The sequence below is a fragment of the Habropoda laboriosa genome, unplaced genomic scaffold, assembly GCF_001263275.1.
Source record: "Habropoda laboriosa isolate 0110345459 unplaced genomic scaffold, ASM126327v1 scaffold874, whole genome shotgun sequence".
Lineage (NCBI taxonomy): Eukaryota > Metazoa > Arthropoda > Insecta > Hymenoptera > Apidae > Habropoda > Habropoda laboriosa.
Genome location: NW_017100971.1, coordinates 34,332 through 40,369, shown reverse-complemented (window position 1 = coordinate 40,369; position 6,038 = coordinate 34,332). Strand labels below are relative to the sequence as shown.

The window sequence follows — 6,038 nt, the reverse complement described above, 5'->3', positions numbered from 1 at the left end:
CGCACGCTGTTCACGAAAATCAGCCATTGCAAAAACGACGATCACACAAAACAGTTGCCACTATAAACTCTGCTGAAACTAGTCCTTACCTTCTTCAGCGATGGTACTCGGCGTACCGACTCAGGAATGTTAGTTCTATGCGCTCTTAGCAGCAAAACGCGGTACTACAAAAGCTCTGCCCACCAAAAAATTAGTTCGGTTTCTTTTGGGTACCCCCTCGTATACCAGCTTTTCTTTCTAGTATTTTTGTTTTCTACTAGCACTCTACGCAATTTTATTCCACAAATCGAAGGACAGGTGTGGTGTCTTACTTATCGGTATACGTTTAACAATGCCTTACTCAAAAAAAGAGAAGATCGATCTGATTTCCATTTATCACGAAAAACGTCAGTTCCTTAGAGAAGCTATCCGTCTGTACAAAGACCGATTCGCTGACCGCAGCAGTCCATACTTTTCTAGTTATTTATGTACATTTAATGAAAAAGATCAGTAAAACTGGTAGTGTTGAAAGCAAAAGAAAAAAACCTTTGAAAGTGAGAAGTGTAACACATGAAGCAAATGCGGTTAATGTTCTTGTTCCAATAAATATAAATCCTTAAGTTATCGGTAGACAGCTCTTTCCAGAAAGTGACGTTAGCCAATCAAGTACAGTAAATTCTCTACAAGTGTCAGTAAGTTTGGATTCTACAAGTGACAGTATAGATAGTCCTACGCCTAGGTCTACGTCATTGCTGCGCCCATGTTATCTCGCTCGCAGTCAGTCAAGCGTGTAACGCTACACCCATCGGTTGCCTTTACGAGATTTCACGGCTCGACAAATCATAATAGAAAAATATAATTTCTTTAATTTTACTTTTTTTCATCTGAAATTTTTTTTAACATGTTGGTGAGATTTTTCTGATGAAAATGATATCAAACACGATATAATTATGTCACGCCAGACAGTGAACGTGTTAATAAGTAAATGTTGTTAATACGTGAAAAACGTAAAATTAAAAAAGTTGGTATTTAAATCGCTTGGTTGCCTCAACTCACGTTTCATCCTTATCTTTTATTCGCCGTCCTTGTCTACGTTCGGCAAACTACAAAGGCGGGCGCGAGGCTCTAAACGTAGTCCCTGACTCTACAAGTGTCAGGTTTAACTTCCTTGCGGACTGACACTTGTGGAGAATATACTGTATTGTGCGAATACTTCATTCACATAAATTCCACTCACAAAATAATTAGGTCTTGTGTATCTATTTCATCGAAAACGGTTAAAAAATTATTTCAAAGTCTTGCAGAACGTTTAAATGCCTGTGTTACTACTGAAGGTCACCATGTGTAACGTGTAATTTAATTCAAATAAATTGAATGCATATTTTAAAGTTTGCATTGCTTTATCGTACATTTTTTTAGACTAAGGTCATAATATCCTATATGGTTGAATTCGTCTTGACATCAGCTACTACGCTATGAAATCAAAAATATATGGTGCCATTTAAGGGGCTATTCTAGTCTAGAGCGTCAGTTTTTAGGTCTTTTTTGAGATCTTTTTACAAAGAAACCATAAGACTTTTTGCAGACATGTTTATTCATGCTTTAAAAATATTCACTATTTTTCTTAAGTGAAAATAATCAAAATTAACTGAATTATAAGTTATTTAGTACTGTCCCGTTAAAAAAAAAAGTCCTACTAGCTGACATGATTCCTGACTGAATTCCAAAAAGATTCGTAATTAGAATGAATGAGGTTCTGGTCGGAACTAGGATAAAAAGAAAAATTAAAAATTTTTAAAACGGGGACACTGAAGTTTGAATGTCGATTTTTTTTTCCATCTTTTTTCATGTTTTGTGGGCTATAAAATTAGGAAATTTTAAATTTTTTGTGTCCGTGGTTCCTACGATAACGGAACATCTACTGAACCTGTATGCAAAATTTGAAACTAGAACTTGTGATATCGTGTCAGTCAGTTCAGAAAATACGGTTTCTAAAAAAATGCGTTTAAAGTTTCTTGTACCAGTTTAATGAAAATGGTTATACTTTCAACTAATCTGTCAGACCAAGACCACACAGTGGACCTTCCTCTTGTTCAAAGAAATCCTGCTCAGCTGACTTTTTTTTCTCTACCAACAATCTTAGCCTGCTTGACAGATTCTGTCAATCATTTCCAATAGAGAAAAAAGCATACAGAATTGATGAAAATTCTTCGTTGAAAATACTGACGGCTAAAAACGTGGCGATTTCGACAGAAGCTGCTCCTGAATGTTATGTTTCGATTTATAACGAATTTGACGATTCGTTATTATTTTGTGTTTCTGCTTCTAATCTTCTCTTCAATAATTTGTCTGCAGATGAATTTTCGTAAATTGGTGTAATTACTTCCAAAATGTTATCACTAATTGTAAGAGCTGGTTGTACGTTAATGGATATTGTACGTTGCATGCTGCAAGTTGTGTGCAATGCTTTTTAAATATGTATAATTTCGTTATTTTTATGATTTCGGGCAAATCCTTCTGCAGACATAATTTCGAAAATCTAAACTTTCGGGAAATGCAAAACAAATCGATTTTTTTAAAAGTCTAGTCTAGAATACGTCCTTACAAAACCATCGATGAGCTTTAAAAAACCTTGAAGATAACGTCAATCAGAAGATCTGTTTATATCATGATATTTGTCCCATTGAACAGTTCCTCTTTGACATTTCCTCCTATCTTCAATCCTAACAGAGATATTTAGGTATTCTGTTTCTCGTGACTTATCTTGTATAGGCTAATTATATTTTTAATTATATTTTGCACAAATCACGTCCCTCAATGCAACGAAACCAATGAAAAGAAAAAAATAAAATTCGCAGAAACATTGCCCCAATAAAATTATTAAATTTTGAGACAGAGACTATTCTTAGATACCCAATATTGAAATGTTTTTAAGAAATCTGCATCCTTTGTAGAGTAATGTGTAAGGAAGTGTCTTATAAGGGAAGATGTCAAGATGTAACATCCACTTTCCAATGAAATTTTGCACAATGATAAAACTTAAAATACTGAAACTCATGATATGGTTTTAGCTATACATGGTTAATAATTTACGATATATTTACTGTTAAAGTGTTAGAAAGGGCTTGATGGCGAGAAAACTGTTATTTTTTTTATACACAAGTTTGAATGTATATACAGTAATACAGTCCGCAATAAAACTACAAAACACCTATGATTTTAGTGAATATTGTATTATAGTTCTTTAGTAATCACTTATATGATTGATTGTAATATCTCTCACAACTTCAATGTAAGAAGAGATTATTTAGAATTGCAGATTTCGTAACAAAAAGTAAACCGACAAAACTACAAGACAGAGAATTATTTTTTGAAAAATTAATAAAAACAATTCATGGAAAATAAACTTCATTTACTTATTAATAATGTAAAGGTAAAAACACCTTTGTTTTTAATAACTTCAATTATTCTGTTTGGTAATGATTTACACAAATTTAGAATAAAATTTATAATCTAACGATTTCCATTTATTGAAAATACAATTTTTTAATTCTTCTATATTATTAAATTGTTTATTTGTTGCATAAATTTCTTGTGCAAACATCCTCCAACAATTTTTAATGATTGAAATCAGAGGATTAGACAGGCCATGATAATGCTTCCATATTTTTCGCTTGGTGAAACAGAATTTTCCTTAATTTTTTTACATGTCTTATAGTTTTGTCGTAGAGTGTATAAGTAATACTAATTCGAAATAGTTATTGCTAAATGCAGTTATTACTTTTACCTCATCATGGTAACAAATCAATACTTACAACTGATTATGACCAAGAGATTGTATTTCTATGGATTGTATTACTGCTTTAATTTTAAGTTTGTTTCATTGACTTTTAATTCCCAATACTTTTGTGGTTTTTGTATGTAGTATTTTACTTATAAATAAAAGTATATGTACATCAAACAGTTTGTAAATTGGAGTATATTTTGGTAGTAGGATTTTTAAAGTGCATGTTGGTATATTATCATAATATTTTCATCTTTAAATATGCAATCATACAAAGCAAGATTGGCTTAATCAGACCAAGAGCCTGTAATATAGTAAAAGGCTGCATTTTTTCACATAGGGTTGTTATATTTAGAAATTGTTCACATATAGAAGTATACAATTTTCCTAATGTTGAAGGAGTAATTATAACGTGAAAGTAATGTCGTTTTGTTTATATCTTTCTAAATTTGTAGTCCAAGCTCCATTTGCTTCTTAGAAGCAAATAAAAGCTTTGAGTAATAATTTTCATATAAAAATAAATGCATATTGCACCATACATGAATGACTCATTTTATGTAAACTGTAAATACTGGTTTCCATATTCTTTCCCCCTTTAACTGACAGAGTCCTTGTGACTTTAGTATAACACTATACCTTAGTTTGATTTATTTTAATGACATATTCAGGGTCAAAATTATGAATAATCTGAAATATTTTTGCTGCCTCCATACCTGGTTTTATACTTTCCATTTACTTTTTAACACATATTTTGTTATTCTTCAGTATCAGAATTTAAAGTTTTTCATTCAGTGGCTTGATGTTGAAAATTAAGAATCTTTATTTAAAAATTGAAACGCAATCGGTATTGCCCATTCCTATAGTAATCACACGTTTACAGCAATTGTTTTTTTCTTGCAAATTTTCCAAAAGTGATAATACATATGTATATGAATTAATTTTAATTTATATTTGACTAAATCACTATTTTCAATTTATTTTTTCTACTATAATAATTGAATTCCGTATCTAAATCTCAAATATTACAATATATATGAAAATTATCAGCTATACCATTTTCACTCGAATAGCCCATTAGGCTTTTATCGTCACTTTCATACAACAAATTCAAAACAGACATGTTGCAGGGATTATTATTTCTAATACTCACACTGAAACTATATAATTATATATTTGTAATATTTGTTTTATAGGTGCACTAAAAGCGAATTTAATTAGTGTAAAATTCTTGTAGTCTCAGAGACATCAATGTTTACAATGACATAATAAACAAATGACATATCCCAGACATCTTTGTATGTCAAGGGGTTAAGGAATTATGTAGTTAGTCCATTGCATTGACCAGATTCTCTTTCAGGATATATGTCCTTGAAGTTTTTAAATAATTATCTGCCAATATTATTGAAAGCTGACCCATGTGCAACAACAATAATACAGTTGATACAGTTTCGATATGATGGAGCTCCTGCATATTTTATCACAGCAATGCTATGTGGCCTATATGGTCTTCTAGATCATCAGATGTGTCATCGATAAATTTCCTAACTGTAATAGATTTCTTCCTAACTGTCTCTTCTGTCTACTTATTACATCAAATACATCACAACAAATTTATCAGCCACCATTATTCTAAATTTGACAGTTACATAGAAGAAAATAATCATTTTGAATACCTATTATAGCTTTGCAATGTAAATAGTACCTAACCAATGTATGTACATCTTCTTAAGTTTTTGTTTTTAACACCATATCTATAGAACTTTTCAAATCACCTCTTTCAAGAAGATCAAAGAACAATCGTACACATTGTATTCTACTCAGTCCTAACCTTACATTTTTAAACTTTATTATTAGTTATTTCCTTTTCATTTCTGAAAACTTTTAGTATTTTTACCTTTAATTTTTATATTTTAATAACAGTATAGTAAGCTTGACAATAATATAGCATAGTCTACTAATATTTATTTAAACCATTTTAAAAACATGCAGTAAATAATTACATATGTGCTTACGTATTTAAATAGGCATTAATATCTAGTGATGGGTTATTTGCTTTTACACAGTTATAATATTTATATATTTATAATCTTGATTCACTCATCACTTAACAGAAATCACACTTGGCACATAAAGTATCTTATAGAAACTTTCGGAAGAAGTACTTTTGTTAATTCCACTAACATGTACTTATTTAAATGTAACCGATTTATGATACAGTTAAAAATGACGCGATGTTTTCAAACACTATTTCGATTATCGCTCGTACCACATAGTA

The 6,038-nt window shown here is 30.8% G+C and overlaps 1 protein-coding gene across 1 annotated transcript in view; it reads left to right on the top strand.

The window, feature by feature from the left end:
- LOC108577707 (3-oxo-5-beta-steroid 4-dehydrogenase-like) overlaps nt 1-6,038 on the top strand; it is a 14,752-nt gene that overhangs the window by 270 nt on the left and 8,444 nt on the right. The window lies entirely within an intron of this gene.